The 13,484-nt window shown below is 39.1% G+C and overlaps 1 pseudogene; it reads left to right on the top strand.

The window, feature by feature from the left end:
- Positions 1 to 1,089: 1,089 nt before the first annotated feature.
- Positions 1,090 to 13,484, top strand: part of LOC111142938 — a 49,329-nt pseudogene continuing 36,934 nt past the window's right edge.

Here is a 13,484-nt window from a genome sequence, read left to right as displayed (position 1 = left end):
CCTATTACACAACAGCAATGGGTTCCAAATTTCTTTGTTCATCCACCCACAATTTTTGTACACTTATTTAAATATTATATATACATGCAGTTGTCAATTCATGCTAAATATTAGAAAGCTTAGTTTCCACTTGCTTTTATAGATATAAAAAGTCTGAATATTTTCTCCCTTCGTTACTAAGGGGTTTGGATTTCAACAACCCTATGGGAATGTGAGAGGAAGCCTAGGTATAATAATAAAAAGAAAGAGAATTGGCCCAGGATGGCCCCATGGAGGCTGATCTAGTCAACCATGGCTCTGAGCACAAAACTGAAAAAACAAACAAAATCTTCACCTAAGAACTCATAAAGATGGGGCTATCCTCTGTCAGTTTGGAGTTTGAATTAAGAATGTGCTGCTGGGGGCGCCTGAGTGGCTCAATGGGTTAAAGCCTCTGCCTTTGGCTCAGGTCATGATGCCAGGGCCCTGGGATCAAGCCCCACATTGGGCTCTCTGCTCAGCAGGGAGCCTGCTTCCCCTTCTCTCTCTCTCTGCCTACCTCTCTGCCTACTTGTAATCTCTGTCAAACAAATAAAAAAAAAAAGTCTTTAAAAAAAAAAAAAAAAAGAATGTGCTGTCTGGGGCACCTGGGTGGCCCAGTCATTGGGCATCTGCCTTCGGCTGGGGTCGCGATCCCAGGGTCCTGGGACTGAGTCCCAGAATGGGATTCCTTGCTGAGGGGGGGTGTCTCCTTTTCCCTCTCTCTCTGCTTCTCCCCCTGCCCCTGCTCTCTCTCTCTCTTACTCTCTATCAAATAAATAAATATAATCTTAAAAAAAAAAGAATGTGCTGTCTGGGAATCCCTGGCTAAACCTTAATCTAAACAATAACAACAACAACAATGGTGGTCACAAGCAACTTTGTCCCCCCTTCCCCCCAATGACTGGCAGAAGCAAATCCAGAACCAGGCCTGTTGCCCAACAGGCAGGAACCTACCAGCTAGCTGCCTTGGAAACTTGGAGGCTCCCAGAGGCCGTGTCCCCTGTGGGGCAGCTCCGTCTGATGGTAGGGCTCTCCCACCTTTCAGAGGAGGCTTAGCGCTCTGTGCCCATGCTGCACCGAATATGGAGCCTTCTGTTGCCCACAGTGGTTGGCCAGGAAGATGAATCCGACAGCCTTTTTGAAGAACTCTTCCAGAAGCTGGACCACTGCGGGAATGGCATGGCAGACATCACAAAATTGCAGAAAGAACTGGAAGCTATCAGCATTCCCATATGCCAGGACAAGGAGATGGGCCATGGTGCATTCAGGCCACACAGAATCGGGGAGAACCATTAGGAGGTGGGGGTGGGGTGGGATTGGGGGTGGGGACTGAGAAGACCCCTTTAGCCCTTCCTGAGCTCTCCAGGCTCAGAAATTCTTTTCGTGTGAGCTGCTTCACTTAAAAATGCCCAGCTGTTGGAACACTTAACATAAGTTTCTTCCCTAATAGTGGCCTATTCAACATGGTAAAACATGTTGAAGACTTTACCATCTTGCTTAAGACAGGTCCAAGCCACTGAAACTCTTAAAAGGCCCACTTGCACCATCCCAACATTAACCAAAAGTCCCCAGTGAGCTAAATGCCTAGGGCCTGTGTTCAAATTCTGTTAGCTTTTGGTAACTCCAAGGGTCTGCCTTGACAGCCTGTGATGGCTTGTCCTTCAAGGGCATCCTATAGCTTGGCCCATGCAGCCTGCACAGCCCTTTGCTCCAGAAAGCTCCTACTCAGGGCAGCCTCATGCCCTTTGGGGACATTCCTGTGTGTGCACTGGCTACTCCGCAGGTGGGGAACTGGAGATGTTCTGATCCTAACATGTTAATTAAAACCACATATTTTCAGTTTAGCCTAACACTATTGAAGGATTTATACTATGCCTCAACAATATGCCATACACTATAGTGTAGAATTATCATTTAGCTTAACAAATGATGATCTCAATGCTGACTGCTGTGTTTTCAGAGAAGCTCCACTTCCATACCTGCACATTTAACTAGCTGACTATCTAGAGTAAAATAAATAAATAAATAAATAAATAAAAGAGTGTTTTAATTTAAGCTTCTCTAAGAGACTACGAGGCCCAGCAGCAGCATGGGAATGTTTGAAAAGGGGAAGGGGTCACCAGGTTTTCTGGAAATCTTTTTCTTGTGAGGAGACTTAAGTACATTCAGTAAGAGAAAATAACAATATTTAACAAGTTTCCATCTGGTAGGCTTGAACTGAATAATGGATCTGAGGTCACACAACATGGAGTCCAGACAATCAGGACAGTAGCATTTACTGTTAAGTCCATAATTCTTGGGACTTATAAAGTGCCTGCAGAGAAATGGGAGGATAACTACATCCCCTGGATAATGCTGTGTCATATTTGTTATAGAAATTGATGATTTATCCCTCGAGGCCTACTCAGCTACAGATTCCAGTCTTAATTTTACACAATGTATAGTGATTTCACTGGGTTCTCTGTGTCCAAGGCTTTCTGCTGTGTTCACTTTGTATTACCCAGAAAACAAACTGATGACTTTATGCCTTCCTTTTGAATATAGCCCCATAATCTTAATATTCCATTTCCCTTCTAGTAATGATCTAGATTTCAGCAGACTGTCCAGAGTCCATTCTATCTTCATTTCATTTATCCCAGTGGTACTCAACTAGGAGTGATTGTGCCCTTCAGGGACATTTGACATTTTTGACATTTTTGTTCCCATGATGGCTGGGGATATGTGTGTGTGCGTGTGTGTGTGCGTGTGTGTGTGTGTGTGTGTGTGTGATATTAGCATCTAGTGAATGAAGGCCAGGGATGTTGCTAAACATCCTACAGTGCACAGGACAACAAAAGATGATCTGGTTCTTAATATCAATAGTGTTGAGGTTGAAAAACTCTGACTTACCCCAGTCACAGCCCCTGCCATTCCTTGCCCCCCTCTTCCAGTAGCTGAACATGCCCTTTACTTCAATGAGTAAATAGAGGTGAGCTGCACTGAATTCCTTCAGATTTCTGGTCTTTTTATAAAATTTCTTCAGCTGTAAAATGGGGATAATAATAGTGCTTAGTTCATAAGGTTGTTATGATGATTAATGAGTAAATAAATGAAAAATGCCCAAGATTATTTATTAAGCTTAAAGCAGTTAGTAAACCTCAATAAATTTGATACACGGACTATAATCTTACCTTTAGTTACATCAATGCTCAGTTTCTTTCCACTAGTCTCAAGGAATGAGATGTTTGTTCTTTCCAAAGTTGGTTCTTCCAGTTATATTGTCAACTTTGTTTCCATCTCCTTTAAAATAGGAAAAGTACAACTTCTGTTATTCTCTTTCTTCCTCCAGTATTTTCAAACTCTTCCTGTCTAATAACAATGATCCTCCCATGGCCCAGGCTCCCCACCTAGCAATTGTCCTATCATTTTCCTCCATCTGTAGTCTGGTCTTTGACAAAGCTGTGTCTGCACTCTCTGCCTTCTCTTCTCTGTGTTGAGACTTCAGTCTCCATTCTTTCCCTCTATGAAAGGTCACTAAGGACTTCTGCATTGCGTAGTTTGGCTCTTGGGCTCTATTCTGCGGCATGGAACACTGATGACGGCTCCTGTATTTTTTCCTTTGGCACTTTGTCTCAGCTCTCTGGCTGTTGCTTTACAGATCCCTTTATAGACTCTCTTTTGGCTCACCCCTCAAATGCAGGTGGGCCTCAAGATTACTTTTCAAGCTTCCAACTGTCATCCTAGTGTGGGTGACTCACAAATGGATAGCTAGCCCCTGCTTCTGAGTCTCTCCTCTTCCCCCGTGATCATAGTCTTGGTTAAGCATTCCACCACCAAGCCCTTCTATATTTCTCCTTTTCCCTTACCCCAACATACAGTTCATCATGTGGTCCTATGTAATTCTTTAGTATAACTCATAACCAGTTTCCTTCCTCTCCATACCTATCACTCCTAGTAAGCCCTGGCTCCCACCATCCCTCACCGAGTCACTCTAACCAGTCTTATAACCAGTCTTCTTGCCTTTCCTCTCACTATTTTTTCCTCCACATTGCACCAGATGACCCTTCTAAAAGTTACATTTGATTGTATTCTGACCCTGCTTAAAATTCTTCAGGGGCTTGACAATGTCACTGGGAAAAGTCCAAGCCTCTTAGTATGGTATATAAGATGATTTCTTGGTAGGTGTTGAGGGTAGTGGCGCAGTTCTCCACCTTACAGTTATTCAAAGATCTGGATTCCTTTCTTCTTGTGGCTCTACCATCCTCAAGGGTCTCTCATGATTATCTGCATTTAGCTGGTAAAGTGGAATGAGCATGTAGGATTCTGTTAGCCAGGCCTAGAAGTGGTACACATTACTCTCCCTCTAACTTCATCAGTGAGACCTTGCGCACGTGACCATATTTAACTGCAAGGGAGACACTTTTATAATTAGTAATGTAATCTAGTGGTGTGTCCAAAGAAGGCAAGAAGGAATTTTGGTAGGCAGCTGGTGGTCTCTGCTACATCCCTCACACTCTTGTATCTTTATTCACCTTTTGCTACTCATTTTTAAAATATTCGGGTCGAGCTACTTCTATGACCGTTTCCCTCACATCTTTATTTCCCACTGAACATTGAACATTTTTTTTCCTTTGGATATATTTTAGTTTATGATGTAATTAGTATTTCTGTTCTTCAATAAAACATTAATCATTTTAAGAATTTTGTAAAATATGTAGATATATTTCCCAAGAGTTCTAGTTGTTTTTTAAAGTACAGTGTCATATCAGTTTTGAGTGTGCAATATAGGGCTTCTTTTTAAAGTTTTTTTTTAAGATTTTATTTATTTATTTGACAAACAGAGATCACAAGTAGGCAGAGAAGCAGGCAGAGAGAGAGAGAGGAGGAAGCAAGCTCCCTGCTGAGCAGAGAGCCCAATGTGGGACTCGATCCCAGGGCCCTGGGATCATGACCTGAACTGAAGGCAGAGGCTTTAATGCACTGAGCCACCCAGGCACCCTTAGTGCTTTGACAATTCTATATATTACTCAGTGTTCATCAAGATAACTGTACTCTTAATCTGCTTCACCTGTCTTATCCACTCTCCCACCCACTTCCCCTATGTTCTCTATAGTTAAGAGTCTGTTTTGGGTTTTTTTTTAATCTCTCTTTTTTTGTTTGGTTGGTTTCTTAAGATCCACATATGAGTGAAATCATACGGTATTTTTCTTTCTCTGGCTGACCTATTTCATTTAGCATTCTACTTTCCGGATCCATCTATGTTGTTGCAAAGGATTTCATTCTTTTTTTTATGGCTGAGTAATATATACATGTCACTTCTTCACCCATTCATCTATGGGAAGAAATTTGGGTTGCTTCCATAATTTGGCTATTGAACCTTGAACATTTTCTATCATAATGGCTTTGGTGTCTTCTCCATTAGCCTATAAACTTCTTGAGGGGAGAGGCTATATCTGGTCCATTTCTTTTTCTCAAGCATTTACTGAGTGGGTGGATACATGAAAGATTGTTGAGTAGAAGAATGGACTAGTCAGCTGCTAAACTTCTTGAAAGATCCAATACTCAAAGACTCTATGTTTTTAGTGTTAGAAATTTTACTCTAAAACTAAGGTACCAATAATCTATGGCAGAATACCTAATTTATATAAGATAAATATATGCATGTTTAAACACTAAAATTTATAATCTACCTTGTCTGAATCCCATGTCTCTAATATCATTTCTTCTCTCTTATAGACACTATTAAAATCTGTTGATATAAATGCATGAAATCTGTTGAGGCTTAGAACATTTATGCAGTACCTTAAAGATAATGAGAAGATAATGAGGTTGACTTTTAAGAGTTTGGACACAAATAATGATGGTATGTTTGTATGTGAACAAACATGTATAGCCAAGAAGTAACCATGTTTTAGTAAAGGTTTATTATTTGATATTTGGGATCCTTAAAAAAATTCATTTATTTAATCCATCATTTGTTTGACTATAACTGCTCCTAAGGAATATTTTTAAATGATGTAATTTTTATTTGCATACTATCTTTCAAAAATAATAACCATGAATTAAAAAGCCTGTACCTTTTGAACTATATACCTTTTCCCTTTAAACAATATAAATAAAGATACTTATAACATTTTGATAAGGTTTTTACATGAAGCTCCATGTGGCAATGGTGAGTAAGCCAAATCTCGAATGATGAGTGAAAGTTAGTTTAGTGAGGAGTGGAAAAGTGTTCCAGGCAGGGAAATGGCTTTCTATGAGACTGGTTACACCAGGAAAGCAGGTCATGTCTGAAGAACTGCAGGAAGAACAGTGAAGCCAAGGCTGAGAGCAAGGAGAAGTTTCAGAGATGAGGCTAAGAAGCAGGCCAGGTGGGATCATGGAGGTCCTTGAGGCCTGTGAAGATTTCTGGACTCAATCCCTGGGGGAATGAGGTGGAAGACCACTGAAGAGTTTTCGGTAGGAGGAGTAGTACATCATACTTGTGTGGAACATGGATTGGTGTCTAAACTAAAATGGGATTAGTGGTGATGGGAATAAATAATTTGGGAGATGTTTATGCATGGAACAGACCACATTTGGTGATTGAAATTGGTAAAGGAAAGGAGAGAGGCAAGAGCAATTGGTTTGAGCAGCATTGAAGGGTGGTAGTATTATTTATTGATATAGGAAATATTATATGGGCTTTCTAGTCTCTTCTTTTTATCTTGGCAGGTAAAAGAAATAATTGGGATATTAATGTCTTATGAAATGTTACAACAATGCAGTGAATACTGCTTAAATCTTTGCTTCTGTATCTTTTCAAAACTTCCAGTTAATCTTTATTTTCTTTGTTCCTTTAAAGGAGTGATTGATACTTCAGAAATTATTGATGCTCTTGACTTAATAGGTATACAGATTTCTAAAAAAGAGGCAGTGAAGATTCTCAAAAGGTCTGCCCTTATATGTGTGTATACAATTTAAAATTATTTTTTGCTTACTTTTAAAACCTTTTCATTATAATAATGACAACAATGGAAACTTTAGGGAAGCATGAGTAATAGCTTATAATTATCGAGCACCTGTTTGCTAGCATTCTTAGGACTTCACATATATTATCTCCTTTAGTTCTTGCAAGACTTTATAGTCCAAGTATTATTTTCCTCATTTCACAGATTAGGAAATTTTTGAATAGTGAGGTTAAGTAATTTCCCCAATATCAACATACCACCCAAATACCACCCAAATATTAACACAATGATATAATTTTAGTGCATGTATCTATTATTTTTGTAAGACTTTTATATTATTAGTCAGTCGGTCAACCAATCAAGTTAGCTATCAACTGAATATTGTTTGGTACTTTTTGCCAGGCCCATAATAGACAATGAGGATTCAGTGGTTAAAAGTATGCTCTTGGCGCCTACCCTGACAGAGCTAACAGTCCCTAGGGGTAGGGAGTGCAAACAGTGGGTAGACAGTTGCACTATGGCAAAGGTTATGTTAAGAATATATAGGAAGGCACCTGGGTGGCGTCAGTTAGGCATCTGCCTTCAGCTCAGGTCATGATCCGGGGTCCTGGGATTGAGCCCCTCATCAGGCTCCCTGCTCAACGGGAAGCCTGCTTCTCCCTCTCCCACTCTCCCTGCTTGTATTCCCTCTCTTGCTGTGTCTCTCTGTGTCAAATAAATAAAATCCTTAAAAAAAAAAAAAAGAATATATAGGAAATCTTGGCTCTGTGGAAAGAGCTGAGAAGCCCTTCAACAGATGAATGGATAAAGATGTGGTCCATATATACAATGGAATATTATTCAGCCATCAGAAAGGATGAATACCCAACTTTTGCATCAACATGGATGGGACTGGAGGAAATTATGCTGAGTGAAGTCAAGCAGAGAAAAGTCAATTATCATATAGTTCCACTTACTTGTGGAATGTAAGGAATAATATGGAGGACTTTAGGAAAAGGAAAGGAAAAGTGAATTGGGGCAGATTGGAGGGGGGAGATGAACCATGGGAGACTGTGGACTCTGAGAAATAATCTGAGGGCTTTAGAGGGGAGGAGGTGGGAAGATGGGTGAGCCTGGTGGTGGGTATTAAGGAGGGCATGTATTGCATGGAGCACTGGGTGTTATACATAAACAATGAATCTTGGAACACTGCATCAAAAACTAATGATGTATTTTATGGTGACTAACATAACACAATAAAAAATATATAGGAAAACAATAAAGAAAGATATCTTTCATGAATGAAAAATACTAAATTTTATCAAAGTATTTTCATTTTTAAAGCTTTTGTCGTTTGACCTATTTACATAATAAATTATAGTGGTAGATTTTCTGACATTAAACATTCCTGGGATAAGGCTAACTTGTTATGAACTATTTCATTCAGGAAAATGTATAGAAAGATAAAGGTAAAAATTTAACAATCATGCCATCACTGGATTTATCATAGTTAAGATTTTGCTATATTTGGCTCAAACTTTTTTGAGTAAATAAAATATTGCAGATAGTTGAAGTTTTCCATGTATTCCTAATACTTGTTTTCTCTCTTGCTGCCAGACGTAACTACTATCCTGAATGTACTATTCATTCAGATTTTTATCTATTTTACTGTAGGCATACTCTTAAAATATACAGCATTGTTTCTCATGTTTTAAGACCTTACTTAAGTGGTGGCATACCATGTACTTTTTTTTTTAAGATTTTATTTATTTATTGGACAGACAAAGATCACAAGTAGGCAGAGAGACAGGTAGAGAGAGGAGGAAGCAGGCTCCCCAGGGAGCAGAGAGCCCCATGATGGGCTCAGTCCCAGGACCCTGGGATCATAACCTGAGCTGAAGGCAGAGGCTTTAACCCACTGAGCCACCCAGGCGCCCCTAAAATTACTTTTTTCTAAGTCTTCTATTTTTGAAATTTGTTGCTGGTGGTGCATACAGCTCTAGTTAATCATTTTAGCCACAGTAGGGGTCCTGTTTAATAAATGTAATTCAATTTATTTATGAATTCTCCTGATGATAAGTCATTTAGGTTTTAATTTTTTTTTGTTTTGTTACTAATACAAAACAATGCTGCAGTGAATTTCTTGTATACATTTCCTTGTATATTACTTGCAGTAGAGTTGCTTGATTATAGGGTATGCTGACATTTAACTTTAATTATATATACCAAATTGTTCTTCAAAGTGGTTGTACCAATTTAACTTCCTACTAAAAATGTATTTATTTTCAAATATTTGATACTGTAGGCTTCTAATATTTTAATATTTTCCAAGCCAATGAGTCAGAAATATTATTCTGCTGTTTTAATTTCACTCAGTTTAACCAAATTCCTCATTAATAGTGAGTCTGAGTACCTTTTCATATATTCGTTGGCCATCTGGATATTCCTCTTCTGTGAAGTACCTACTCATGTCTTTTGCCTATTTTTCAGCTGGATTGGTTGTATTTTTCTTAATGGCTGACATGTGTTCTTTCTAAATCCTGGATATTATTCTTATGTTGATTATATACATTGTAAATATGTTTTCCTAGCTTGCTGCTTACTTTTAAATACATATTTAGGTGTTTTTTGTCATTGTGCAGTTTAATATTTTTATGTAGTCTTATTTCTCCATTTTTTCTTTTATGGATATGCTTTTCACATCTTGAGAAATTCTTCCTTACCCTCAGACATAAAAATATTAATCTCTATTTCTTTTTTCTAAGATTTATTTATTTATTTTAGAGAGAGAGCATGCACCTGTCCATGCATGTGAGTGGGGGGAGGGAAGAGGTAGAGAATCTCAAGTAGACTTCCCACTGAGCATGGAGCCCAGGATGTGGGTCTCTATCTAATAATCCATGAGATCAGACCTCAGCTGAAACCAAAAATCAGATGTTAAACCCCCTGAGCCACCCAAGCACCCCAAGATATTAATCTATGTTTCATTAAAAAATATTGTGTCTTACATTTAGTTCTTTAATTAATCTATAATTAATATTTGTGTATGGTGTGAAATAAGGATCCATTTCCTTCCTTCCTTCCTCCCTCCCTCCTTTCTCTTTCTTTCTCTTTTTCTTTCTTCCTTCCTCTTTCTTTTTCTCTTTCTCGCTCTCTTTCTCATAGTTGGTTGTTCTGTCATCATTTATTAACTGGTCCCATCCTTTTCCCACAGATTTTAAATGCTTACCTCTGCATATGGATGTTTTTCATCTGCATATGGATGTTTCTAGTATCTTTATTCTATTACATTAGTGTCTATTACACATCATTACCACAAGTCTTAATTACTATCACTTTATATACTCACTTTTTTGGTCAATTTTTTTTGTTTGTTTGTTTGATTTTTGAGAGAGAGAGAGCGGGGGTGGGGGAAAGGGCAGGAGGAGAGGAACAGAGAATCTTAAGCAGGTTCCACACTGAATATGGAGTTCAATACGGGGCTCAAACTCAAGACCCTGAGATTATGACCTGAGCTGAAATCAAGAGTTGGATGCTTAACAGACTGAGCCACTCAGGTGTCCCTTACTATCGCTTTAGAATCCATCTTGATGTTTTGACTTTTTTCATCTTCAATACTGTCAGTGCTCTTCTTGGCCCTTTGCTCTTCTATACTAATCTGAGAATTGACTTATTTAGTTACATACACACATGTGCACACACATATCCTTTTGGAATGTTAATTGGAATTGCATTGAATTTATAAATTAATTAAGGAGAGAACTGATATGCCTATGATGTTAAATTTACTCTTCCATCATATGTTTATTATATATAATAAATACATTATATATGCATTTATTGATTTAAATCCTCTTTTATGTCTTTTAATAAAGTTTTATATATTCACTAAAATGGTCTTGTATACCTTTAGCTGGATTTATATCCAAATATGGTTTTTGTGGCTTTAATAAGCATATAGCTGAATTTGAGTTGTTTTCACTTCATTAGACCGTTTGTGTCCATATGAATGAGTGATGCTATACCAGCAACTGAGATGGGACATGGAATCCTTTCTGTGATCTGGCCCCTGTCTGCCTCTCTAACTGCATCATCTCTACAACTTTCCTTCTACTCTGTACTCTAGGCTGGTTGAGCTTCTTTCACATCTTAAAAAAACATAATCTTTCTTTCCTCCAGACCTTGTACAAACTGTTCTTTCTGCCTGGAAGACCCTTTCCAACTCCTTCACTTGAATATCTCCTACTTACTCCTTGGGTCTCAGTTTAGATGTGACTTTAACTTCTGAAAGTTCTTACCTTCCTGATGTTTGCTTTTTCAGCAGCTTTACAGAGGCTTGTCGTACTTCCTATTGCCACTAGACTGTCATCTCTGTGAAGCAAGGGCAGAGTATATTATTCATTGTTCTGTAGTCAGTGACCAACATAGTGTTTGTCACATACTAGCAGATCGATACGTGTTTTCTGATTGATTTAATGATGTAACAAGAGCCAAGAATGGAGCATGTCATATTTAACAGAACAGGCCAGCAACATAAATATTGAAACCCATCCACTGGATATGAAATTTGGCAGATTTCTGGGGATCTCAAGTGAAAGAATTTTCAGTAGGGAGCTAAAGAGTTGAGTCAGACTGTTACTGACTGAATGGAAGGTGATGATATGGGGACTATGAATGTGGTTTATGAATTTGGGATATTTGGATATGAAGAAGACAGGCAAGTCTTTTTATTTTTATTATTATTTTTTAAGGATAGGAGAGATTTGAGGAGAAGTAACCACCAGAGAGGGAACTGTTGGATATGATGTAGAGAGAGGAGATAAGTGATTGGGAGGGAATGGGACCAATGGCTTGAGAAAGAAAGAGAAAGACAGACAGAGTCCTTCAGTAGGAGTCAACATTTTACCTTCTAGGTCTAGAACACAGGAGGTAAGGATGAAAGTGGGTAGGGGGAAATTGATTCATTTACTCAACCAATATTTATTTTTTAAAAGATTTTATTTATTTATTTATTTATTTGACAGACAGAGATCACAAGTAGGCAGAGGCAGGCGGTGGGGGGGGGGGAAGCAGGCTCCCCGCTGAGCAGAGAGCCCAACACGGGGCTTGATCCCAGGACCCTGAGATCATGACCCGAGCCGAAGGCAGAGGCTTAACCCACTGAGCCACCCAGGTGTCCCTCAACCAATATTTATTGAGTGCTTACATTCATCTAGGTGCTAAGGGTGTAGTAATGAAGGAAACAGGCAAAAATTCCTGCTTTATGTAACTCAGAATAAACAAGAGAGGAAAACAGTAAGCTAGATAAACAATCTATGTTAGATGGTGATTAGCAATAAGGGGAAATATAGAGCAGGGGAAGGAAACAGTTTGTGTGTGTGAATGGTACAGGGGACTGTAGTTTTAGACATGGTGAGTAGGAAGGTCTTGAAGGTAATGTTTGAGTAGAGATCTGAAGAAGGTGAGAGAAGGAGCCATGATAATCTTTGAGGGGAAAAGCCTTCCAGGTAAAGGAAATAGCAAGAACAAAGGCCCAAGTTGGACATGTATTTATAGGGTTAGGGCACTTAGAGGGGCCTAGTGTGTTCAGAATAGAATGAATGAGGAAGAGGGTGGTAGGAGATTTTAACAGGAGTCAGATCTCATCAGACTTGAAAGGGAAATTATAAGGACTTCCGCTTTTACTCTGTAAGTCATTGGGTGGTTTTAAACAGAGGTCTGCCATGATTTAACTTCAGTGTTGCAGTCTCATTCTGTCCCATGTGTTCAAATAGCTTGTAGGCAGCAGGGGAGAAAGCAGGTAGGCCAGACAGGACAGCTTTACAATAATACAGACAAAATTTGAGGGTGGCTTGTACCAGGATGGAGGAGGTTGGATTCTGAATACATTTTGAAATGTCAACATAATTTACTTCTGGATCAACATGATTCAGGGTAAAAAGGAAAGAAAAAGTCAAGGTTAATGCCAAGATTTTTGGCTTGAGCATCTAAATAATGGAGTGGGTATGCATTGAGATGGATAAGACAGAAAAAAGTAAGTTTGGGATGGGATGGTTATCAGTCCAGATTTGTTCTTATTCTCTTCTAAATGCTAATCAGACATACAAGTAGCAGTGCCAGGTAGGCAGCTTGAAACAGGAGTCTAGAGTTCAGAGAAACACTCTGGCAGAGATTTGGGAGTCAGGGGCTTAGATAACATTTAAAGACACAAGACTGGAAGATAGGACCAGGGAAAGAGTATATACTCTGAGGGCTGGTATTCTTTAAAGTTAAGAGGCAAGGGATTGAGGGGGAAACCAGTGAAAGAGAGTATAAAGGAGCAGCTAGAGAAAAAGGACAAGAATCAGGAGAATACTCTGTTCTGGAAGCCAAATGGAGGAAATGTAAGGAGGAAGCAGCTGTATTTTTCAAATACTGCTGACAGGCTAAATTAGATAAGGACAGAGACCAGACCCCTGATCTCACACTGAGGAAGCCACTGGTGGAAAAATGGTGGTGAGAGCCTAATGGGAGTGGGTTCAAGAGAGAAGGAGGAGGAATTGGAGACAGAAGATA

Source organism: Enhydra lutris, unplaced genomic scaffold (assembly GCF_002288905.1).
Source record: "Enhydra lutris kenyoni isolate GAN:26980312 unplaced genomic scaffold, ASM228890v2 scaffoldscaffold9, whole genome shotgun sequence".
Lineage (NCBI taxonomy): Eukaryota > Metazoa > Chordata > Mammalia > Carnivora > Mustelidae > Enhydra > Enhydra lutris.
This window is presented reverse-complemented; position numbering and strand designations above follow the sequence as displayed.